General features: G+C 45.7%; 1 pseudogene; it reads left to right on the top strand.

The window, feature by feature from the left end:
• The window catches only part of LOC113885220, a 101376-nt pseudogene extending 82248 nt beyond the window's left edge, over positions 1-19128 (top strand).
• The last annotated feature ends 7878 nt before the right edge of the window (positions 19129-27006 follow it).

The raw sequence follows: 27006 nt of genomic DNA, 5'->3' as shown, positions 1-27006 counted from the left end.
GAGTCAGAGAGGAGGACGAAGCCCTCCAGAGAGGACTAGAATGTCAGATCTAGAATGTAGAGGCCCCTGAGGTATCACTCAGCATGTTAAGATAACTCAGGTTCACACAGAACAGATACTTTTTCTCTAGGTCCACCTTTAACCACTTAAAAGGTGAAAACTTGAGCACTACCTCCAATACTTCTATGCTGGCTCTGGGAACGCGGTTCTGGAAATTCTCATAGCTAGTCCCTGCATTCACAAATAAAGGATTGCTCAGCCACACCCTTGGCTGAAGGGCACGCTTCCTAACAGCGAATCCCCTAATTGTAGCATCTTTTGCAAACTGGATAGGCTGAGAATTTTCTAACTCATCAAAGGCTGGTTCTTTTTTGCCTATCGGTTCTTTCCTCAATTTCTCTCTCACACATTTTTCTGTAAGCAACAAGGAAGGAAAAACAAAAAAAACCTGCATCTTTCACACTAAGCTTGGAAATCTCAACCAAATATGCAACATCACTGTTAGAAACCCTGCTTTCCATACAACCTGGAACACACTTCAGCTCAGTTTCCTGACATTAAATACCGAGGATTGCCTTTCCTCCAGTTTCCAAATGTTCCTCATTTCCTTCTGAATCTTCACCAGAAGTTCCTTTAATGTTCCTGTTTCTAACAGTGTTCTGTTTATGATGATATATGGATTCTCTATGACAATGCAGCCTTGCACACCTGAGCCCTCACAGGCTGAATCTTTAACAACCATATTTTTACCAACTGTCTGTTCAAAGCAATCTTGGATTTTTCTATCATGTTCTCACAATTCTTCCAGCCCTACCTATTATCCAATTCCAAAGCCACTTGCCTATTTTAGGTGTTTGTTAGAGCTGCTCTCCACTCCCCAGTGTCAAAATGTGTATTAGCTTGTCGTGGCTGCTTTAGCAAAAGACCACAAAGTCGGTAGCTTAAAACAACAGAAATTCACTTTTTATGAAAGTACTCATGGTACAATTGCAGAAGGGCAACTCTGTTTTTGTTTTCCCTTTTCTCTTTTCCTATTTTCCTTTTACATAAATCAAGTCTGTGTTATGAATCCATTTTATTTCCTTTATAAGCTCATGAGCTGTAACCCTGTTTTGTTATTTTATTTTAAAGTTTAGAGTACATATCATTACCTGATCACAGTCCGCCCCTTCAAGTGCTATTGGCCCAGTCATCTATATTTAACAAACCCTCCAGGGGTGCTGGATTTTGTGATACACGGCGGTAGAGATGGCCACGTCTCCAGCTGTATCACTGGAGAGCTGACTAACTCAGGTAATAACTACACAGTCACCATCTATTTTTAAAAACATCTATCAAATTCCAAGGGTTTACATACACTGCCATTTAATCTACACATACCCTGAGCAATGGGACTGTTCATTCTTTTCACAGATGAAGAAGCCAAGGCTCAGTGGCTATAAAGGACCCGCCCAAGGTCCCCTGCTGGCCAAGGGCAGCACCCAGGGTCAAGTCCAGTGAATATGACTCATACAGGCCATCCTCTGCTCCCAGCTTACCCTATCACCCTTGAGAGATTCAAGGCTGGTGGGGTGCAGGGAGCATCCCCTTATTCTGTTCATGCAGGAACCCCCAGAGTACCCACCGCCTGGCTCGGGAGAAGGCAGTGCACACTGCTGAGCCTTTTATCTCCCTGTATGGTCCAGAGGGGCCTGGGACCAGAGAGAAGGCCCCAGATGTGTGCTTAGCTGCTTCAGTTGGCCAGAGGAGGGAGTGGAGGCAAGGAGTGCTGGCCACCTACCCAGGGATCAGATGGAGTGCAGGCACGGCCTGGACAGACTGTAGCAGTAGGAGGCAATGGCTTAAGTTCCTGATCATCCCCCTTGGTCAATACACCCAGGGAGACATCTGTATCAGAGTAGGGGTATGGTTTTGCTCATGAAGCTTGGAGCACAATCAGAGGCAGTGTCCTAGCTCTTGCCTGTCCCCACTGACCACTGAACATGCAGCCAACTGTCCAAGTCCTGTGCAGGCACAGGGCCAGGCACCTGGCAAGTTCGGTTTAGGGGGTCTAGCCCTGAGCCCCGTCCTTCCATCCTAGGCCCACCCTCTCTCCAGCCCTGCTCAGTCCTCTGCACAGGTTGGCAGTGACCTCTTCCCGGGGAACTGCTGCAGCCGTTCCTCATGCCTGTCCTGAGGCCCACGCTCTCTGGTGTCTCTAGCCTTCGAAGTCACACCAGTTCAGCTTTGGTCCTTTGTGAGACTCCTCTGATGGCTCAGACAGGGTGATGAGGGCTTTTCACAGGACCCCATATCGTGTGGCCTGTAACTCCTCATGGGACCATCATGGCTTCCCTGGAATCAGGCTCTCTCTGCAAGTCCTCTCTGTAACCTGTTGAGTCTGTGAGATCTTGTATGATGGGCTTGAATCAGGGTCACCTCCAAAGATGTCTGAGCCCCTTTGCAACCATTGCCAAAAGCTCCCCTGGGCTTCCTAACCCCAAATTAGGCAAAAATGCCCATCCTGCTAGTCACTCTAGACTGCCCTAACCAATCACCTAATGCCAAACTTCCAGCAGGAATTTTCTTTGTCCTGAGGCCATAAAAGTTGACCACTAACCCATGAAAAGTGTCGATTCCCCCTGGTCTCTCAGGAGGTCAGCCAGCTGTGCTTGCAGTGCCCACATTAGCTCTGCTCTTTGCTCTTAATAAACTCATTCCCTCTGATATGCTCTGGGTCTGGAAATTCTTTTCCAAGCTCATGTTTGGACTCTGCCTCAACACAAATGGAGCCTCCTGGAAGTCCTGATGGACTTCTGGCTAGCTCTGGGGAGCTGGGGGGTCTGTGGGCCCTGGCAGTGCCCAGACAGGTTGGACAGCTCTAGCTCACCTGCCCTGGGGTGGGAAACAGTGCCCAGCATGCCTGTTGCCTGAGGATTCCACACTCTCAAAAACCTGAGTCACAGCTTGGGGTGGCCCCAGCAGGAGGTGTCCCTGGGCAACCGCAGAGGGGCTATTTTAGGTTCTGTTGTATTTTTCATAAGAAAATATTTTTAGACCAGATTCACCCTGAGTGGCAACATGTAGCTTCGAGCTAATTATGCAATTAATCAGTGGGAGTGGGATGACGCTGGTGAGTGTGTGAAGAGCACACTGGGCCACTCGGCTGGCTGGGACCCAGGTGGGAAGGCCACAGCCACTGAGAGCAGAGACCACACAGAGTCTAAGACGCTTGCCACCTCCTTTTCTCAGACCAGCCTGCCCTGAGTCCAGCAGGGAACCTGAGCACCCCACTGCCAGGGGCTGGGACTGCTTACCCACAGCTGCAGCTCCCCTGAGAGAAGGAGAAAGGCCCCCTGTCCTGCTCCTGGGAGCAAAGATACCAGCCAAGACTGGGCCCTGCAGAGGTCAGAAATCTGGGAGCCAGCCTGCTCGGGAACTATGTGGGGCCCACAGTGCAGAGGTGCTGCATGCAGCTATGGGAGCCACACCCGGAGTCAGGGTGTTCGCCGGCCTGGAGATGAGAGCCAGGAGCCCACCCAGCCCACCACCCACCCTGACTCAAGGCTGCCTCCTCTTCTTAACTCACACCAAGCCTCCCTAAGAGTCAGGGCGGTTCAGAGCGATTCCCTGATGGCCCTGCTGAGCAAACGTGTGGGTGACTGAGCTGCAGGTCAAGAGGCCTTTCCTCTGCCGGGTTCCAGGGAAGCCCTGCTACCGGCAGATACATCCCTGCTCTGAAGGACGACAACACATTCTGTCCCGGAGTCAACGGCCAGGGTGAACCCTCTGACCAGTGCAGCCGCACCCCGCCTGCTGCTGCAGCACATGGCCTCTGCACTCAGACCCCAAGTTTCTGCCATGGGACTGGGGACCGCAGTGGGTAATCAGGATTCTTTCTATCTTTCCCTTTTGCTCCTGCACCTAAGAAGTGGGGAGCTGTGACTTTTCAAAAGGTTGACTTTGATGGTGCTTCACTCAGTTGTTGGGCTTCCCCCATGGCTCAGCACTAAAACTCTGCCTGCGATGCAGGAGACCTGGGTTCGATCCCTGGATGGGGAAGATCCCCTGGAGGAGGACCCGCCCAGCACCCCACTCCAGTATTCCAGCACTCCAGTGGCCCGCTCAGCACCCCACTCCAGAAAATCCCATGGACAGAGGAGCCTGGCAGGCTAGAGTTCATAGGGTTGCAAAGAGTCGGACATGACTGAAGCGACTAAACACGCACACCCTCAGTTGTGAGGGTAATAAGAAGGTGAAACTGGCCAGGAGACACATCCTGCCCCCTCAGATGAGGGAATGTCACCTCCCAGGTAGCTGTAAGGGTTGCTCAGAGCTGTGGGAAGCAGCTGCTTCCACTATGCCAGCCCTGTTGGGAGCCCCCCAACTCCTGGCCCTATGACAAAGCCAGAGCATCCCCAGGAGAGGTTCCTGCCCCCACAAGGACTCCCTAAGCCTCCTTCCTTGCCTTTTGCTCTTTGCCCAGAACTGCTCAGCTTAACAAACTCCTATGCTCTTGCCCTATTCAACTGCTGACTGGTAGTGAAGACTGTCCCCAGACCCCAGCCCACCCAGAGACAGTGCCTATGGCCTGCGTCATGGGGTGCATCCTTCGCCTGGCCGGCCTGGCAGGTATCTGCTTAGACACCTGTCCCCTCCCTAAACTGAGCACCACAGAAGCTGATGTTGACAGGAATCTGATTTCCCTGCTCCAAGGGCTCCTCCAGGCTCTCCTCCAGGGGTGTTGACCCCTCACCCAGCCTGAGCTGGGACCAGCCTGGCCCTGTTCCCAGGCAGCTGGAGGAGGTAGGCGAGCCTGCCACTCACCACCCACGGTGCTACCACGGCAGGTGCCTGCTGCCTGACCCAAAATAGCCTGAGCTGGGGAAGCCGAGCGTGACAAGGACCACACAGCCCAGCTGTTGGGAACGCAGCACCCTCTCCTCCTCCTCCTCACTCGCTCCCGTTCAGCTGAGCTCCATTTCCCTGGTGACATCTCTGCTGACTGCCTCAGCCCTCCAGGTGGGCCCCCCGCCCCTCCCTCGGGTGTGGAGTTTCTATCCCTGGGAGATGAGCGGCAGGAAGAGGTGACGGAGCTCTGTGGGGAGAAGACAGGACAGCAGATGCAGGCTGTCACAGAATTTTGAAAGATGGAAACTTGGAGGATGAGCGGTACCTAACTTCACAGAGTGGAAAAGGCCGAATCTTAGCACCAAGGGCAGGCAGGGCATCAGTAAGTGAGAAGCGAGCCTGACTTCCAACACGGTGGGGGGCCCCGGGTGGAAAGGGGGACTGTTAGCTCCCCCCGACCCCCTGCCGCCGCTGCCCGGGCTCTGATGTCATCTCCTCTGGTTCCCTCCTCTTTTCCATCGCTCTGTCTCATCAGCCTGGGGACACACCAAGCTTACTCCCACCCAGGGCATTGGGGCTTTACGTTCCTCCTGCCTGGATAAGCTCTTCCTCCAGAAACCCACAGGGCTCAGATCCGTGATCGCCCTTGTCAGGTGATCTAACTTCTACTGTTAAAAAAAAAAAAAGGAAAAACCAAACCCAATGCTCAAGTATTTGGACTTTTTAAAAGTTATTTTGACCAAGTATCGAAGACACGAAGTTCACCTTGTAATGGCCAGAAGAATTTAGGAAACAAGATCTCCCTTGTCAGGCCCCTAGTGTCTCCTCCGTCCGCTCTGAGAAGACTGGAGCCCTCCCTGGAGCTGTCCTCAGCTAGTAGTCGGTAAGGCTCTGCTGAGAGATCCAGGGAGGGTTTGAAAGCTGCTGGGAAGAATAACACCCAGAGTCGTCAGCATTTTTATCTATTCTTATTTCATCCCTGGTATCAATTTACTTCTGCATCTCAGTTTTTCATATTACCTAAAGGAAAGAGTCGGACACAACTGAGCGACTGAACTGAACTGAGAGGAAATAACTAAGTAGATATTAAATTCTACTTCAATTTTTAAGTACTGTGTTCTGTATTCTATGTTTGTTTAAAGGCTGAGTGCAAACACTGTTCCCTTTTTAGCACCTATACCATTTTATACACCGTTTCTCACACACACACACACACACACACACACATGCTGCACAGATCTGAGAGTTGGCAATTCTCAGTAGTCCTGTTTCCTAAATTCTTCTGGCCATTACAAGGTGAACTTCGTGTCTTCGATACTTGATCAAAATAACTTTTAAAAAGTCCAAATACTTGAGCATTGGGTTTGGGTTTTCCTTTTTTTTTTTTTAACAGTAGAAGTTAGATAAATTTTTAGATCAAACCATGATGTATTCCAATACATAGACATTATTACATCTCTAACACACAAGCTCGTGACATTAAAAAAAAAGAAAGCATGCAAATGCTGAAGACCTTCAAATCCAATTGACTAGGAACAGAAGTAACTGACATGGAGGTTGGCTGCTTCCCCACAAGACGCTGGCCCAATAATATTTCTTCCCATTCCTCTTTCCATCTCTGACCATTCTTTTCCTAATTCTTACACCATAAAGGTTTTTATCATTTTTTTGTTCACCTATTGCTTTGCCCTGGGCCCAGAAAGATAATGTTATCGTTCACATATCTCAGGCTGCTACAGTTCAGTTCAGTTGCTCAGTCATGTCTGACTATTTGTGACCCCATGAACCACAGCACGCCAGGCCTCCCTGTCTATCACCAACTCCCAGAGTCCGCCCAAACCCATGTCCATTGAGTCAGTGATGCCATCTAACCATCTCATCCTCTGTCGTCCCCTTCTCCTCCTGCCCTCAATCTTCCCCAGCATCAGGGTCTTTTCAAATGAGTCAGCTCTTCGCATCAGGTGGCCAAAGTATTGGAGTTTCAGCTTCAACATCAGTCTTTCCAATGAACACCCAGAACTGATCTCCTTTAGGATGGACTGGTTGGATCTCCTTGCAGGCCAAGGGACTTTCAAGAGTCTTCTCCAACACCACATTTCAAAAGCATCAATTCTTCGGTGCTCAGCTTTCTTTATAGTCCAACTTTCACATCCATACATGACCACTGGAAAAACCACAGCCTTGACTAGACGGACCTTTGTTGACAAAGCAATGTCTCTGCTTTTTAATATGCTGTCTCGGTTGGTCATAACTTTCCTTCCAAGGAGTAAGCGTCTTTTAATTTCATGGTTGTAGTCATCATCTGCAGTGATTTCGGAGCCTCCCAAAATAAAGTCAGCCACTGTTCCCACTGTTTCCCCTACAAACAAAGCTAATTCATGTTACTCTCTCCATACATCCCTGGAAACGTATATACCATCATATGTAAAATAGACAGCCAATGGGAATTTGCTGTATGATGCAGGGAACTCAAACCAGGGCTCTCTAACAATCTAGACGGATGGGATGGGGAAGGAGGTGGGAGGGAGGTTCAGGAGAGACGGTATGCAGGTATACCCAGGGCTGATTCATGGTGATGTAAGGCAGAAACAACACAATGCTGTAGAGCAATTATCCTTCAATTATAATAAGTAAATTTCATTCTTTTAAAAAGAAAGGTAATCTAAGCTTCAAACGTTGGATTTGCTACAATGTTGGAATCCTATAGCTCTGCCAGTTGCAAACTTCTGCTTGACTTCTGAGGCCTCTGTTTCTCTGAAACAAGAGATCAGTGCTTCTGGGGAAGTGGAGACACAGTTACATGAAATACATAAATAGGTCAACTGGCTTCAAGAAGTATCCCTAAGGTATGCAACAGGGCCAGCTTTATATATATATGAGACTTAGCTTTCGCCATTGCCTTAAAAAAAAAAAAAAAACTTGACATGCTTCCTATATGTCTTTATATTAGAATTGTTGTTCTCCTTCCTTATTCCTGCAACTTGTCACCTTTAAAACAAAACTGTCCTCTTTTTTTTAAATTTTAAAGACAAGGTTTTCCCCGTTATTCTTGATATTTTAGGAAAACAAGAATGTATAATAAATTGGAAAATCACATATCTCTGCTATAATACCAAAGAAGCATTTTAATCAAAGCTCTACTAAAAATCCTAACAAGAAAAGGCAGTGCAGCCATTAGGGAAAACAGTATGGAGGCTCCTCAGAAAACTAAAAATGGAGTTGCCAAAGGATCCAAGAATCGCACTCCTGGGCATATATTCAGGCAAAACTATAATTTGAAAAGATACATGCATCCCTATGTTCATAGCAGCACTATTTGCAATGACCAAAACATGGCAACAGTCCAAGTGTCCATAGATAAGTGAATAGATACAGAAGATGTGATATATATACACAGTGGAATACTAATCAGCCACAAAAAAGAACAAAATAATGCCATTTGCAGCAACATGAATGGACTTAGAGATTGTTTACTGTGAAGTAAGTCAGATAAAGAAAGACAAATATCATATGATATCACTTAAACATGCAATCTAAAATAGGGCACAAATAAACTTAGGAAATAGACTCACAGACCTAGAGAACAGCCTTGTGGTTGCAAAGGGAGAGGAGGATGGGGGAGGAGGAAGAATGGATTGGAAATCTGGAGTTAGCAAATGCAAACTATCACATATAGGATAGACAGACAAGAAGGCCCTACTGTATAGCACAGAGAACTGTATTCAGTATCCTGTGATAAACCATAATGAAAAGAGTATGAAAAAGAACGTATACATATATATATATATATATATAACTGAATTACCTTGCTATACAGCAGAAATTAACACAGCATTGTAAATCAACTATCTTTAATAAAAAAGAGACATTGCATGATTATAGAAAAATCAAAAAATGAAAGTTAATAGAAAAAAAATCATGAATGTCAAATTATCACCAAAAGGTGATGCTGCTGCTGGTACTACTTTTTGACCTAAGCATGAAAGTTACAATATGATTGACAGTTACTCAACATTCAGTGAAATACCTGACACAGAATTATTGGGTTGGCCAAAAATATTGTTCAGGTTTTTCTGTAAGTTGTGATGGAAAAACCCAAATGAACTTTTGACAATACTTCTATATTGTGGGCTTTTGTAGGGGAGGACTAGTACTCATTCTGAATACTCATAGTCTAACACAGCACTAGGAATAACAGTAGACACTCAAGCATTTGCTGTATTGACATGTTCCTTTTCTTATTAATATAGTCAATTCTTGGCAGTTCATCTACTATATAATATTTTGTGGTTATTGCTCAAGAGCATTTTGCACCCCATTCTCTAATCCTCTGTAGTGCTTAAGACTAGAAAAATAATCACATATTTGTTTCTTATCCAGCTCCTTGAGCCTCAATGCAAAGCATTTCATTTGTTTTGTTCTGTGCTGGGTCCTCAGTACCTAGAACAGTGCCTGGCTCATACTAGGCGTGCATGCCTGGGTGAACGAATAGAAAAGGATCTGACTTGGCTATAAAAGATATTTACTTAATCATATATTAAAAAGTAAAATTAATTTAAAACGATATCATAAGAGGGACTTCCCTGGTGATCCAGTAGCTAAGACTCCGTGCTCCCAATGCAGGGGGCCTGGGTTCGATCCCTGGTCAGGAAACTGGATCCCATGTGCCACAACTGAAGACCCTGCTCACTGCAACTAAGATCTGACACAGCCAAATAAATAAATACATATTATTTTTTTAAAAAGAAGCTGTCATGAGATAATGCCACTGGAAGTTGAGGGCAGGGGGTGGAGAGAGGAGGGGATGTAAGCAGAACCAAACTCTTAGTTTCCTTGAAAGCAGGTTCATCACTTAGTTGACATCTAAATGGAAAAATCAAGAAATAGCAATGTAAGCATTTTTCTTAGAATCTGAAAGTATATACCAGATGGAAGATCTATAAAGCCTAAATGAGATCCTTCTAGGGGTGGAGAGCGTTAGGGCAAAGGACTGCCATTTTTCTTTATAAGCCTTGTAATAGGCTTAAATGTTTTATATCGACAATGTATACAGATCACTTGGATGAAGTTTAAAAGTCAGGTAATCAAAGATAACTTTGTTTTAATGCTTTATGTCATTAAATTCACAGCTTAGCTTGATTTTGTTAAATCTAGGCAACTTTCTTAGTACTTTTTAATGAAACTTTTAATTTTTAAAAACAGATTCATATGAAATTCTAATAAATAATACAGAGGTTTATTAGTACATTTATAATGTACTTTTTACCCAATTTCCTCCAATGATAACATCTTGTAAAACTATACTACAATGTCACAATCAGGATAACCATAGATACAGTGGAGAGACACAGTATTTCCATCACCACAAGGATCTTCATGTTGCCATTTTATTGTTATACATGTCCCCCCGCCTCAGCTCCCCCAAGGAAAGGAGCTCCCTGCCCCTTAACCCTGCCCCATCCTTAACCCCTGGGAAACATCAATCATTTCAAGAATGTTATGCAAATGGAGTCATGAAGTATGTATCCTTGGCTTTGGTTTTTTTCACTTGGCATAATCCTCTGGAGTTTCATTCAGGTTGATGCATGGACCAATAATTTGTTCCTTGTTAATGCTGTGTAAAATTCCATGGTGTGGATTTGCCATAGTTTGTTTAACCAATCACTCAATGAAAGACTGTTTTCTAGGGTGTTTGCAATTTTCAGCTACTACCAAAAAAGCTGTTATGTATCTTCTTGTACAGATTTTTGTGTAAACCTAAGTTTTCATTTCTCGTATATAAATGCCTAAGAATGCAGTTGCTGGGTCACAGTGTAGTTGCATACTTAGGGATTTTGTTGTTGTTGTTATTGCTGCTGCTTGTTCTGTTTTGTTTTGTTCTTAAAGAACTGCCAAACTGTTTCCCAGAGTGGCTTTACCATTTTATGTTCTCATGAGCAATGTATCCAATGGATCTAGTTTCTCCGCATCCTCACCAGCATTTGGTGCTGTCACTATTTTTATTTTAGACATTCTGATAGATGTGTAGTGGTTTTAATTCACATTCCTCTGATGGTCAGTGATGTTGAATATCTTTTCATGTGCTTATTCGCCATCTTTGGTGAGATGTCTCTTCATGTCCTTTGCCCATTTTCTAATTGGGTTTTTTTTTTTCTTTATTGCCTTCTGAGAGTTCTTTGTATATTTTATATTTTTATCAGATATGTGTGCTACAAATATATTTTCCAAACATATTGTCTATAGCTTGTCTTTCATCCTCTTAATAGAATATTCTGCACAGCAAAAGTTTTTAATTCTGAAGAAGCCCAATTTATTGATTTTTTTAAATGGATTGAGCTTTTAGTGTCAAGTCGAAGAACACTTTGCCTAATACTAGGTCCCGAATTTTTTCTCTTATTTTTTTCCAAAAGCTTTATAGTTTTAACTTTTACATTTAAGTCTATCATCCTTAGTAAGTTAATTTTAAAAAATCAGATATGAGGTTTAGATTGAAGTTCAACTCTTTTTTTACCCCAATGACTATCTGATTTCTGCAACACTATTTGTTGAACAAGCTATCTTTCCTCTACTGAGTCACTTTTGCACCTTGCCAAAGATCAGATCAGATCAGTCGCTCAGTCGTGTCCAACTCTTTGCGATCCCATGAATCGAAGCATGCCAGGCCTCCCTGTCCATCACCAACTCCCGGAGTTCACTCAGACTCAAGTCCATCGAGTCAGTGATGCCATCCAGCCATCTCGTCCTCTGTCGTCCCCTTCTCCTCTTGCTCCCAATCCCTCCCAGCATCAGAGTCTTTTCCAATGAGTCAACTCTTCGCATGAGGTGGCCAAAGTACTGCAGTTTCAGCTTTAGCATCATTCCTTCCAGAGAAATCCCAGGGCTGATCTCCTTCAGAATGGACTGGTTGGATCTCCTTGCAGTCCAAGGGACTCTCAAGAGTCTTCTCCAACACCACAGTTGAAAAGCATCAATTCTTTGGCACTCAGCCTTCTTCACAGTCCAACTCTCACATCCATACATGACCACAGGAAAAACCATAGCCTTGACTAGACGGACCTTTGTTGGCAAAGTAACGTCTCTGCTTTTGAATATGCTATCTAGGTTGGTCATAACTTTCCTTCCAAGGAGCAAGCGTCTTTTAATTTCATGGCTGCAGTCACCATCTGCAGTGATTTTGGAACCCAGAAAACTAAAGTCTGACACTGTTTCCACTGTTTCCCCATCTATTTCCCATGAAGTGATGGGACCGGATGCCATGATCTTCGTTTTCTGAATGTTGAGCTTTAAGCCAACTTTTTCACTCTCCACTTTACCTTCATCAAGAGGCTTTTGAGTTCCTCTTCACTTTCTGCCATAAGGGTGGTGTCATCTGCATATCTGAGGTTATTGATATTTCTCCCGGCAATCTTGATTTCAGCTTATGTTTCTTCCAGTCCAGCATTTCTCATGATGTACTCTGCATATAAGTTAAATAAACAGGGTGACAATATACAGCCTTGACATACTCCTTTTCCTATTTGGAACCAGTCTGTTGTTCCATGTCCAGTTCTAACTGTTGCTTCCTGACCTGCATACAAATTTCTCAAGAGGCAGATCAGGTGGCCTGGTATTCCCATCTCTTTCAGAATTTTCCAGAGTTAATTGTGATCCACACAGTCAAAGGCTTTGGCATAGTCAATAAAGCAGAAATAGATGTTTTTCTGGAACTCTCTTGCTTTTTCCATGATCCAGCGGATGTTGGCAATTTGATCTCTGGTTCCTCTGCCTTTTCTAAAACCAGCTTGAACATCTGGAAGTTCACGGTTCACATATTGCTGAAGCCTGGCTTGGAGAATTTTGAGCATTACTTTACTAGCATGTGAGATGAGTGCAATTGTGTGGTAGTTTGAGCATTCTTTGGCATTGCCTTTCTTTGGGATTGGAATGAAAACTGACCTTTTCCAGTCCTGTGGTCACTGCTGAGTTTTCCAAATTTGCTGGCATATTGAGTGCAGCACTTTCACAGCATCATCTTTCAGGATTTGGAATAGCTCAACTGGAATTCTATCACCTCCACCAGCTTTGTTCATCAGGCAGGCTTTATTCTGTGGGTTTTCTCCTGAGTTCCATATTCTGTTCCATTCATCTATGTAACTAACCTCTACCAGTACCACAGTCTTGATTACTGTAGCTGTATAATGTCTTAAAATCATGTGGACTAATTCCTCCTATTCTATTTTTCTTTTTCAAAACGATTTTGGGTATTCTAGTTCCTTTGACCTCCCATGTAAGTTTTAGAATAATCTCAATTTGGGAAGAATTGATAGGTATCTCTACCATGTTCAGTCTCCCAGTATACAAACACAGTATGTATCTCCCTTTATTTAGATCTTTGATTTCTTTCATCAGTGTTTAGTAGTTCTCGGCATTCAAATACTCTACATGTTTTGTTTCAGTGATTATAAATAGTATTGTGTTTTTCCAGTTTTATTGAGGCATAATTGACAAAATTGTATTTAAAGTATGAAAAATGAAAGTGTTAGTCACTTAATCATGTCTGACTGTTTGCAACTCCATGGTCTGTCCATGGGATTCTCCAGGCAAGAATACTGGAGTGGTTTGTCAGTTCCTTCTCCAGGGGATCTTCCTGACCTGGGGGTCTAACCCAGATCTCCCACATTGCAGGCAGATTCTTTGCCATCTGAACTACTAAGGAAGATTATTTAAAGTATGCAATATTATTATTTGATATATATAGACATTATGAAATAATTACCACAATCGAGTTAACACATCTATCACTTCACACAGTTACCTTTTTTGTACATGGTCAGAAAGCTTAAAAATCTACTCACAGCAAATTTAAAGTATACAATATAGTATTATTAACCATAGTCACCATGTTGTGCATTATTCATCTTATAACTGAAAGTTATAATATAATTTATTCATCTTATAACTGAAAGCTTTCACCCTTTGACCAACATCTATCCACTTCCTCCTCCAACCCCCACCCAAGACCTTGGAAACCACTCTTTTCCTCTTTTCTTCTCTGAGTTTTTAAAAAATTCCTCATATTGATGAGATCATACAGTATTTTTCTTTATATGGCTTATTTCACTTAGCATAATGTCCAGATTAATCCATGATGTTGCAAAGGGAGGATTTCCTTCTTTTTTATGGATAATTATATATAACATTTTCTTTATCTATTTACAACACTCAAGTCATTTCCTTATCTTGGCTATTGTGAGTAGTGCTGCCATGAACATGGGAGTGGAGATATCTCTTCAAGATACTGATTTCATTCCCTTCAGATATACCCAAAAGTGGGACTGCTAAATTGTATTATAGGTCTATTTTAAATTTAATTTCAGTATTCCTGTGTTCAGACTAATATATAAAAATACATTGATTTTGTTCATCTTTTATCATGTGACTTTGTTGAACTTACTTAACAAGGGTTCTCAGAGGGTTTGGTGGGGTTTTTGCATGTTTTTTTGAATTTTCTATGTAAACAATCATGTCACCTGCAAACAGAGACAACATTACTTCTTCCTTCCCAGGCTGAATGACTTTTATTTTATTTTCTTGTCTTATTGCACCATCTAGACCTATCAGTACAATATTGTGGCAAGAGTGGTCATTCTTATCTTTTTCCTGAGCTGGGGGGAAAAGCATTTAGTCTTTCAGCCTAAAAGACTGATTTAAATTTAAATTTTGATTTTTACAGAATAAAATATATTTTAAATTTTATAAGTCTTCTCTCATCCTAAGAGGGTACTTTTTTTCTATTAAACCCTTGGGAAGGCAATTATTAATTTCAAAAAGCACTTGTTAGTGAAATTAATGATAAATAACTATTTTAATCAAATTGAAATCAAAATTTAAATTTTGATTTTTACAGAATAAAATATATTTTAAATTTTATAAGTCTTCTCTCACCCTAAGAGGGTAATTTTTTCTATTAAACCCTTGGGAAGGCAATTATTAATTTCAAAAGGCACTTGTTAGTGAAATTAATGATAAACAACTATTTTAATTATTAATAAACAATATCTATAAAATGAAGAATGTTATCCAATTGATTTGTTAATGCAAAAGTCCCAGAGAGATAAAGACAAAAGAAATCAATAAGAACAATGGAAACTATATACAAGATTATTGCTACGATTAATTAGTGAATTACTTTGAGCACTTAAGGCAGCCTGTACTGACTGTGAGTCTGGATGAGGGCTCTCTTTGCAGGTAGGAATAGTTCTAGTATTAAAAAATGTGAATAAATGCCTAGTAAGTTAAGGATAGTAGCTAAAAAAGTATAATGTCAACTGTAGGTTTTTGATATTAATAAAAACACTTTATCAAGTTGAGCTATTTCCCCTTTGTTGTTAATTTTTCTGAGACTTTTATCATGAATTGGATATTAAATTGTTATAAAATTTTTGTCATAAAATAGACATAACCTAAAATTTACCATTTAAGTGTTTTAAAGTGTACATCAGCGTCAGATGGTGTAAATTCAGTATACTGTTTTGTAGAGAAGGAAACAAAGAACTCGGCAAGGACACCTTGTCCCAGGCCTCTCAGTGGGAGGAGTGGAGCTCTGCTGTTGGCAGCACCCCGAGCTTGCGCAAGTACACAAGCTCCTTAAGGAGGGACAAGTTCCCCAGGCTGCCAGGTGTGAGGCCTGCCAGGCTTAGCACTTGGGCAGACCAAGGGGCCAAAGACAAGCAAGAACAATCTGCCAGTTCCCTATTGAAAAGCCCCTTCCAGCTTCCTATCTCCTCCAGGAGAATGTCTTACCTCTTCAGGCTAGCATCCAGGGTCCCTCAGACTGACTCTTCTAAAAGCATCAACCAGGGCAACTCTTGCTCTAAACCCTAATGTCCTGCCCTTAGAATGGAACCCAAGCCCTGCCTGCATCCTCAATAAGGAACAGTGCCCAGTACTTAAGTGGGGCATGTTGTGGATACACTAACATACATCACTGTCATGGATAGATAGAGGGACAGATAGGTACAGATACTCTGGTGAAAGGCTTATGGTTATCATTTAAAAGTTTATTGATTATTATTTCAAAGTTTATGATTATTATTTGAAGTTTCATATCTGTTACCATCTTGCCATTTATCAAGCACATACTTAGAAAGTGTAGATCCAACATGAAACTTTGTCCATTGCGAAGGGAAAGAGATAATGCTGATTATGTGTGTGTGAGAGAGTGAGAGGAAGGGGGAGGGTGCTGATCAGGGGCTGGGGGGCACAGGCCTGCTCGGGCTGGACCACTGCCCCCTATAGGACCTGCTCCTGGATGCACTCAGCCTGATGCTGCCCACATCCAACACTTCCAGCTTATCCAAGGGGAAGGTGGGGGTGGGAAGTGTCATATCTCATTTCCTTTGACTAGCTCAAGAAGAAACAGAGCTTGGTTTTCTGAGACTCATAATTAAATGAATTAAAATGTTTTCCTTCACCGTGACTTTGCCAGCTCCCGTCCACCTCTCCCTGGCCCTGTTCCCAGCAAGGGGATCGAGCCTGGGAGGACACAGAATGACATGCTGTGTACTTCCAGAGCAATTAGCTTGTGCATCGTCATGTTGGGGAGAGATTTATGGCTGGCTCTCGGAGCATTCCAGCCCAGACCTCTGCAGCCCAGATTTGTCTGCTGGGGAAGTTCCTGGAAGCGGAGTCTCAATATTAATTCCAATTACAGTCGGATGAGAACCCATTCATAAGGACTGCCTTTGACAGGCTCCTCTCCTGCCGCTCTGGCCTGACCTTGAGCTGCCATCACTGTCGCCAGCCTCAGAGAGAGAGGAAATTGCACTGGGCTCAGCCCCAGACTTCCCAGCAAGCTGGGAAGGCAGGCCACAGTGTGCTGGGCTTGGAGGGGAAGAGCTGAGGGAGCATGAGGAGGAAGAATATGAAGGACATGATGTCTCATCACCTTTAGTTGGGGGACCATCCTCAGTATTATCCCTAGAATCTTCTGGAAGAGTGGCAGTATACAGAGGGGGAGAGTCTGAGCTTTCCCTGGGACCACCCTTTGACCTCTACTCCCAGAGCAGGAACCCAAGCCCTTGATGGACCCAGGTTTCGCTGCAACCACATCCTCCGAAGGCTCCTGGACGCTGGGGACAAAGCCTGACCATCAGTGTCTGCTTTCTGAGCTGTCCCTTGAGGGGTCCTGGGTAAGCAGGGCTGTCAGTGACTGACACACACTCATTATCACATCTGGAGACGGATGATCCTCGTGATGCCAAGACCCCAAGGACTAAATACAAACCCAAGGAAGCAATTACCCGAGTATCGATTATGGATTAGGCTAACAACATTGCTAATTACATCAAAAGATGTGTAGCCACTGCACCAGCCTGTTAATGGCTTTCATGAGGTATTAAGGCTGCTAATTGGGAAAAACAGCAGGTTTATCACCAGTGTAATGACAGGGTCCCTGGAGAAACAAGATGGCCAAGGCGTGTAGCCTTCTTTTCCATGACCCCGGCTTTCCAAGGATTTCCCCGCTGCAATGGAGGCCTTGAGGACCATGTCCATCACCTAAGATCAGAGTGAGTGCCCTGGTCAGCCAGTGAGTGGTGAAGTGTGACACGGGCCCTCCCTTGCAAGGGTGGTGGCTCACGAAGGCCAGGGACTGGGCCCCTTCCTCCAGGACAGGAAAGTGGGGGAAGCTTTGGGTCCCTCTACCAAAAGGATTATCTCATGCTTCTCTCTCTGCCAGGACCACTTCTCCCCTTTCCCATCCCCACCACCACCTGCCACTTGCCTTACTTGCCTTACTGCTTAGGGTCACTCCTGGAAACCTCCCCCTGTTCCGCTGATTGGGTGAGTCCCTCTCCTGGCTCTCAGAGGCCAGTCCCTCCTGGGATAGAAGGTTGAGTCCACCTTCCTCTATCCAGACCATCAGCTCAGTAAACAGTGACTAAACAGACCTGATTAGATAAGAGTTACTGGACCAACCATATGTAGTTCTAGTTTTTTATGTGTTTAGCTTTTTTCACAATTTCTGAGCATTCTATATACTTTCAATATTACAGGGGTCCTATTTCACTTTTCACTTTCATGCACTGGAGAAGGAAATGGCAACCCACACCAGTGTTCTTGCCTGGAGAATCCCAGGGACGGTGGAGCCTGGTGGGCTGCCGTCTATGGGGTCACACAGAGTCGGACACGACTGAAGCGACTTAGCAGCAGCAGCAGCATTCTGAATAAGATATTTCCTCATTATATTTTCTTTTAAATTATTGTATTTTATTTACTCAAGAAATACACAAATACATTTTTCATTAAAAACCCAGACCTTATAGTCAGTCTCCCAAGGCAACAGAAATAAAAGCAAAAATGAACAAATGAGGCATAATCAAATTAATAAGCTTTTACACAGCAAAGGTAACCATAAACAAAACAAAAACAACCTATGGACTGAAAGAAAATATTTGCAAACAATGCAGCTGATAAGGGCTTATTTCCAAAATATACAAACAGCTCAACAACAACCAAAATATAAACCAAATAAACCAATCAAAAAGTGGGCAGAGCTGGGGAAGATGTAGCTGCCTCTTCCCCGGGCCACCCCTTTGCCTCTAGACTTCTCTGGGGCCAGCAGCCACCGGAGAAGGGGCCCGGGATCGCCGGCTCAGCTGACTACCACGGGCTCTGTGTCAAACCAGCAATTTGCAGGTGGCTGCACCAAAGCGCCGGAGAAGATGCCGGAGGACGAGGGCAGCGCAGCTGAGGAGCTGCAGCTGCTGGCATCTGTAAGTGGTTCAACGAGCACATGGGGTTTGGCTTCCTGTCCATGACCGCTCGCACAGGGGTCGCACTCGACCCCCCGGTGGATGTCTTTGTGCACCAGAGTAAGCTGTACATGGAGGGCTTCCGGAGCCTGAAGTGGGGTGAGGCCGTGGAGTTCACCTTTAAGAAGTCCACCAAGGGCCTGGAATCTATCCGAGTCACCGGCCCTGGTGGGGTGTTCTGTATTGGGAGTGAAAGGCGGCCCAAAGGGAAGAATATGCAGAAACACACATCAAGGGAGACAGGCGCTACAACTGTGCAGGTCTAGACCATCACGCCAAGGAATGCAAACTGCCACCCCAGCCCAAGAAGTGCCACTTCTGCCAGAGCATCAGCCACGTGGTAGCCTCGTGCCCACTGAAGGCCCAGCAAGCTCCCAGCTCCCAGGGAAAGCCAGCCTACTTTCCGGAGGAGGAAGAAGAGATCCATAGCTCTGTCATGCTCCCTAAGGCCCAGAATCAAGTCACAGTGGGTGGGGGCTATCCTTTTGTGATCAGAAAATTTTGAGGAGCAGGCATCAATCGGCAGAGTGGAGAAAGTGGGGACAGGGTGGGTAGGGAGCAGCTGGCACTGCCATATATCTGAGGCTAGAGTCCACAGAATCACCTCTTCTTCCCTCTTGGTGGGAAGAAGGGGTGAGGCAAAGAAACTCCAATCAGCCCTATCCAAATGCACATGAGGGCTTTGGGGGTTAACCCTCCCTGCATGCTTTATCTGAGTCTCCAACCCCAGAATCTCCAGCTTTTGAAAGTGGCCTGGGTAGGGAAGTTGTCTGACTCTTAAAGAAGAATGTGGAATAATATTTCCCATATCAGAGCGTAAAGATTAAGAAGAGAACAGATTGATGGACCCAACCCACAAGCCACTACATTCCGTGGGAGGAAACATCTCAGCGGGGTGGCAGGGTTTTCCTCATTTTCTCTCCTCATAATCCCCTCTTGGGACAGAATGCTGAGAAATGTCTCAAGGAGTGGGTTGTGATGACAGGCAAAAGGGGTGATCGAGGGAACAGCTGCAGACCTGCCGCTTCTAAGCTCATTCTCACCCCAACCTGGGCCAACACAATATTATTTATTTGCTGCCTTTGCTGACTGTACCTTGGGTCCCGCTTTCTCCAGAATGTCAACTGCACTGGCTGTGTGCGAATGACGTATCTTGTGCATTTTAATTTTTTTTCCCTGTAATATAAATATTCTGGTTTTGTATTTTGTGTATTTTAATCTAAGGCCCTCATTCCTGCACTGTGTTCTCAGGTTCATGAGTAATCTCAGGGATAAGTAGGCAGCAGCTCCAGGTCTGCATGGCAGGAATGCTTTTTGTTACTGCACCACCAGAGAGAACAACTATTTGGAGTACTCTTGCCTGGAAAATCCAATGGATGGAGGAGCCTGGTGGGCTGCAGTCCATGGGGTCGATAAGAGTCGGACACGACTGAGCGACTTCACTTTCACTTTTCACTTTCATGCATTGGAGAAGGAAATGGCAACCCACTCCAGTGTTCTTGCCTGGAGAATCCCAGGGACGGGGAATCCAGGGAGCTGCTGTCTATGGGGTCGCACAGCGTCAGACACAACTGAAGCGACTTAGCAGCAGCAGCAACAGCCTATTGAACTACCTTATTTTTGCCAATTAGAGGTGGCTCTTCTGCTATAGTGTCTTCTTGAAACCCCTCCATCTTCAGCGTTTCATGAAAGACTAGGTTTTAACTGGGTTGCCCTATGACTTGGGTCTCCTTCCTACTGAAAGATTGGAAATTGGTCTGAACAGGAAAACATGGTGCAGAGAGGTTAGGAGAGGCTGGGTCAGGTAAGAAGTGCAGGGAGGGGAAGCCAAGATTAGGCAAAGGTCATCTATATGTGTGATAAAGGATTCCCGTTCCAGATCAATAATCCCAGGGCACAAGACTCGCTTTATATACCAGATCCATCCTTCACCTGACTGGGCTAGGCCGACCCTGCACAACAGGGTGTAAGTGTGTGTTTTTATAAGAAATGGAAGTTGGTAAGGAGAGGTTTTTAAGAACAATGCCTCTGTACCCATCTTGAGCTGCCCAAGGATGGATATGTGAAGCAAGGACAAGATCTTAAACGATTCTGGGGTTTTCCTCCTTGGCTTCCAGAGGGACCATCAGCAATGGCTTCTTTTGGTTCCCAGAGCCAGGGTCCTGCCCTGCTGAAGCAGTGATTAGTATCATGGCAGCTAAAGGAGACGGAAAAGGCAATGGCACCCCACCCCAGTACTGTTGCCTGGAAAATCCCATGGATGGAGGAGCCTGGTAGGCTGCAGTCCATGGGGTCGCTAAGAGTAGGACATGACTGAACAACTTCACTTTCACTTTTCACTTTCATGCATTGGAGAAGGAAGCCTGGAGAGTCCCAGGGACGGGGGAGCCTGGTGGGCTGCCATCTATGGGATCACACAGGGTCGGACACGACTGAAGCGACTTGGCAGCAGCTAAAGGAGAAAGTGGAGGCGGGGTTCATTTACATGCTGTGAGATCACTGCAGACCTACCTCACTGTGTTGTCATGGGGCAAATGCAATAGAACGCATTGGGTGATGCGTGTCTGATCCCTACCTCCCCCAACTGCTGCCCCCTCTAGTTATTATATCTGTCTGGGCTTTGTAGGACTTCACAAGTAGCTGATTTGGTGACTTCTAGGTGGCCTAGTTTGTGTAAATATAATGTGTCGGTCTTCTCCATATTCTTTTGGGGTTTTATTGTTTACAAACTTCTTTTTATATTGAGAAAAATAGCCAAAGCATCTTTGACAAAATGTTCTGCACCAGGCAAAAAGAAACATAAGCTTGGGGGCCCCATTTCTTGAAGCAGGATCATCTTGAATCGCACTTTCTTTTGTGTTCCCCTTCCTTTATTTCCTATTTCAAACAAGATCTGTCCTAAAAACTAAATTTCTACCCCCTCCTCTTTCCACCTTTGTGCCTCCCAAAATAGACCATATAACTATATGTTAAATTTGTGGGGTATCTGCAATTAAATGATTTGTGCAAAAATCCTGAAGAAGCTAAGATCTCTCCATCCCTTGTTCCCAATCTTGAGTCATGTCCATTCCTTGATTTGATTCATGCTAGGACTGCTATATTTGGATGGATTAAGACCAACTTTAATTTATAATCCAAGGGTAGAGAGGAGCAATAAAGAGGGCTTTCTATGTAGAAGATGGGCTGGGAGACCACGAAAGGAAAGATGAATATATATCCAAGTCACTCAGGAACGATTATGCGGGTGCAAGAAACTTACGTCAAAGTAGCCACAACATTGTTTAATAGCAGATGGGCGAATGTAACTCCATGTTTACTGCTAGAAACCAAAGCTTTGTATGAAATCTTGAATTTATAGGGAGGGAGGGTAGAAAAGCATGTACCCATCTGTTCTTTCCCTCATCCCTTCTCATTCCTGAACTGCAGGAGACATAGCCCCCTGGACCTTGGCGACCCCATCTGGGCAGTGTTGATTTGACGGCTGGTTTTGCTGTGCCAGGTACTTCCCTTCCCATTTGCTATCATTTTGTAACATATTTGCTGACCCTTTTCCCTTCCCTTTCTTTTCCTTGGGAATATACAATGAATAAAACCTTATTGGTACTGAAACTGCAAAACAAACAAACAAAAAAAAGTGGGCAGAAGACCTAAATAAACATTTCTCCAAAAAAGACATACAGGTGGCCAACAGGCATATGAAAAGATCCTCAACATCACTGATTATTAGAGAAATTCAAATCACCACTACAGTGAGGTACCACCTCACACTAGTCAGAATGACCATCGTTAAAAAGTCTACAAATAACAAAGGCTGCAGAGGGTGTGGAGAAAGGGAATCCTCCTACACTGTTGGTGGGAATATAAACTGCTGTAGCCACTATAGGAAATAGTAAGAATGTTCCTCATAAAACTAAAGATAGGATTAACATAGGAAGAGCAAATCCCACTCCTGGGCATGTATCTGAACAAAACTATAATTTGAAAAGATATATGCACTCCTGTTTTCATAGCAGCACTATTTACAGTAGTCAAGACATGGATACAACCTAAATGTTCATTGACAGATGAGTGGATAAAGAAGATGTGATACATATATACAATGGACTACCACTCAACCATCAAAAAGAATGAAATAATGCCATTTGCAGCAACATGGATGGATCTAGAGATTATCATACTAAGTACTGTAACTCAGAAAGAGAAAGACTAATTTCATATGATATCACTTAAATGTGGGATTTAAAATATGACATACATTAACTTATGAAACGTAAACAGAAATAGACTCACAGACATGGAAAACAAACTTACCGTTACCAAAGAGGAAAAAGGGTGGGGAAGAGATAAATTGGGAGTTTGGGATTAGCAGATATAACCTGCTGCTGCTGCTGCTAAGTTGCTTCAGTTGTGTCCGACTCTGTGTGACCCCACAGACAGCAGCCCATCAGGCTCCCCTGTCCCTGGGATTCTCCAGGCAAGAACACTGGAATGGGTTGCCATTTCCTTCTCCAATGCATGAAAGTGAAAAGTGAAAGTGAAGTCACTCAGTAAGTGTCCGACTCTTCGTGACCCCATGGACTGCAGCCTACCAGGCTCAGATACAAACTACTATATCTAAAATAAACAACAGGGCTTCCCTGGTGGCTCAATGAAAAAGAATCCACCTGTCAATGCAGGAAGCACAGATTCAATCCCTGGTCCAGGAAGATCCCCTATGCAGTAGAGCAACTAAGCCTGTGCGCTACAACTATCCAACCTGTCCTCAAGAGCCCAAGAACCACAACTACTGAGGCTCACACACCTAGAGTCTGTGCTCCACAGTAAGAGAAGACACGGCAAAGACACGCCCGAGCAACACCATGAAGAGTAGCCAGTGCTCGCCGCAACGACAGAAAAGCCCCCGCAGCAACGAAGACCCAGCACAGCCATAGAATAAATAAATAAATAAAAATAAATAAATTCAATATCCTATAATAAACCATAATGGAAAAGAACATGGAAAACAATATCTATATTAGGCTTCCCCGGAGGCCCTAGTGGAACACACTACCAATGCAGGAGACATGAGACGCGAGTTTGATCCCTGGGTCAGGAAGATCCTCTGGAGGAGGAAATGGCAACCCACTCCAATATTCTTGCCTGGAGAATCCCATGGACAGAGATGCCTGGTGGGTTACAGTCCCTGGGGTTGCAAAAAGTTGGACACGACTGAGCGCGCGTGTGTGCGCGTGTACACACACACACACACCCCTGAATCAGTTATATACATCTGAGTCACCTTGTATTAGTAGTTTCACCAGAAACTAAAGAAAGTGAAGTGAAAGTTGCTCAGTTGTGTCCGACTCTTTGCCACCCCATGGACTATATAGTCCATGGAACTCTCCAGGCCAGAATACTGGAGTGGGTAGCCTTTCCATTCTCCAGGGGATCCTTCCAATCCAGGGACTGAACCCAGGTCTCCCGCATCGCGGGAAGATTCTTTACCAGCTGAGCCACAAGAGAAACCCAAGAATACTGGAGTGGGTAGCCTATCCCTTCTCCAGCGGATCTTCCCAACCCAGGAATCGAGCCGGGGTCTCCTGCATTGCAGGCGGATTCTTTACCAACTGAGCCATCAGGGAAGCCCTGATATTAATAGTTTCACTAGAAACTAAAACAACATTGTAAATCAGTTATACTTCAATAAGATTAAGTTACAAAACCAATCCAGGAACTTGTACTGATTTACAAAACAAACAATGACTCCTGAAAAAAAAATAAAACTCAGACCTTCTGGATAAAGTTAAATCTCCTCTTTGCTGCTGTCTATTAATACAACCCCAGAGGGGGCACAGTTGTAAGCTGGTGTGGATACCTGTAGACTATTTGTGTGTCTATGCACATACATTTGTTCCTACAGAAATAATGTTTTGCATGCTGGTGTGTGTGTACCCAGCTACATGACTTTCTCGTCCCACGTGCCAAACCAGAGTATGGCAAGAATGAAGGGAGGACAATCTATCCTGCCGTAGATGGTTTTCTTGACCATCCTGATAAAGAATGAGAAATGGTAGCACTGGAGTACCAATAAAAATAATGTGGACACTGACTTATGATGCAGTGAACCACTCCACAACACTGACACAGGTACCGTTTTCCCCTCCTGGGACATGCATTGGGATATTGAGAAGGACACCTGGGGCCCTGGGATCACAGGCCCCTGACGGTCCCTCCCACCTCCTTCCCCACTGTGGCTCAGGCTATTGTGGGTCAGGACCCAAGTCTTACTCTTCCCTGTAGTGGTACCTACACAGGCCTGGTGTACCCGGTAGATGCCCACTGAATGCCTGTCAAAGGCATGGAATAAATCCAAGGAGAGCCATGGTAGAACAAGCAGCCTCCAGCCAGTGGCACCAGCTGGGACCCCGGTGCACCTGAACAAGGACATCTGATAATAGAGAGTCTGTCTATAAAGGTGGGGGAGGGCAGAGAGCAGTGAGCAGTGACGTCTTGAGGGATGAAGGGACAAGGGGAGGGTGTGGCCGTTGCCCTGGAGACAGGGCTTGACAGAAGCCAGGCATTTAGTAGAGGATGTGGCCACCCAGTGCAACCTGGCAGTGGAGGAATAGGGAGAAGAAATGCTCCCAGGTCCCTCTTCACGATTTGTCGGTGCCTCCTGACGTCTGAGCCCAGCAGGAGCCAGAGGTCAGAGAGCCTGCCGCCGGACAGAGCTACGTGGACAGCATTAGGCCTGCCACCTCCTTGGGGCCATTTGTTGGTGTGAGAGGGGAGAAGAAGGCAGCAGCAGGAGCATGCCCTTCAGGGCTTCCACCTGTGGCCTGAGCCTGAGTGACATCAGAACCTCAGGAGTTCCCTACCTGCCCACCAGCCCCACCACACTCCAGCAGCAGTGGGGGATGGACTGCACACCTGGGCACTCGGGGGGAAAACCGAAGCATACTCCTGTTCCTTTGCAGCCGGTGACATCAGTCGGTGACATCACCAGGCTTGTCCTGCACGTAGAGGGCGTCAGAAGTTCAAATACCTCATCAGGGAGGTGGGGGGAGGGATGGCGTCAGCTGTAAGGGCTGTGCCAGGAATGCTCCTGCTGGTTTTTGGAGGGGCCCCGCTTGTGCAGCTGTCTGGGGTTGTGACCCCAGCTCTGAGCAGGAAAGGTCTGTTCACAGCTGGGCTACTTCCGAGTGTGTGTGACTGGTGCTGCGGGGTGGGTGCCTGGCCCCGGCCTGTGGGACTGCGTGAAACTGCAGGTAAAATGCATCCAGGTCTCCATTGGGCTGGAGGTCAGTGCCTACCTGTCTTCTGCAGCCCAAGCGCCTCCCCTCCACCGGCAGCCCATTCTCTTCCTCTGCTGCCCCAGCCTCTCCCCACGTCTCACATAGGCGTCTCCAGAAGAAGAGTCCAGACCCACTCAGAAGCTGCCTCAGAATACAGCGCAGAGCAAGTGTAAGGGAGGGAAGGGGACAGCCGGCTGCACCCGCCGGGCTTGAAGTCTGCTGTGTGTCCTTCCACATCCCCTTGAGAACTGCAGGGCTGAGGTCTGGGAAGTTGGGTGTGGTGGCTTCCCAGCCCCTGGCACCATGCCAGTCTTCACACCTCACATCCTTGCACACCGGGCCTTCACTGTCTCCTCCTGCTCACCAGCCACCCGCAGCACCCTGCTGTCCAGTGAAGTTAGCCCCACGGCCCCACCTCCCCCTAGCAATCCACAGCTTCCCCGGCTTTCCCAGGGCCCCTCCTGAGCCGTCACCTTGGCCCTCGCTTCCCTTTGCCTCAGGAATCTCACCGGTCCCCTCTATGCTTCCTGTAGAGAGAGGCCAGGTCACTGTCCAGGGTGGCACTGCTCCCTGGGAGGTTCCCATGTCGGGGCCAGCAGGGAATGACTGTGGAGGGCACCCAGCCCTGCACTCAGGCCCAGAGAGCCCTGCCCGGAGCACGCGGTTCTGAGCAGAAACCCGAGAGACTGAAGGGAGCAGACCCCCAAAAAGCTGTTCAGGTGCCTGGAAGGAAGGAAGCTGGCAAGGCTCCAGCAGGACAACCCTCCTGGAAAAGGCGAGCCATGACGGGAAAGAAAGGGAACAGCAGGGATGAGGCCTCAGCCAGGGTCTGCCCGGCCTGTGCTCTGCAGAAACCGGAGGAGCCTGAGTCCCACCCCAGTTTGCAGCCTCCAGGCCTTCTGTGTCCTACTTCCTTCCTCCGAGGTACCTGGCCCACCAAGAGGAGGAACCATGCAGCTACCAGCTGTCACCCAGCGAGGATCCCACCCTGGCTACTAGCCACCCCCCTCCTCAGCATCCCCAGGGACAGGTTCTGAGCTCTCCCCCAACTCCGCCCACCCTCCAACAGCCCCAGAATGACGGCCCCTGGGGTCGGCAGTTCACGGGAG

Source organism: Bos indicus x Bos taurus, chromosome 28 (genome assembly GCF_003369695.1).
Source record: "Bos indicus x Bos taurus breed Angus x Brahman F1 hybrid chromosome 28, Bos_hybrid_MaternalHap_v2.0, whole genome shotgun sequence".
In the NCBI taxonomy this organism is placed as follows: Eukaryota; Metazoa; Chordata; class Mammalia; order Artiodactyla; family Bovidae; genus Bos; species Bos indicus x Bos taurus.
Note: the sequence above shows the minus strand (reverse complement) of the source record. Positions and strands in the feature narration are given on the sequence as shown.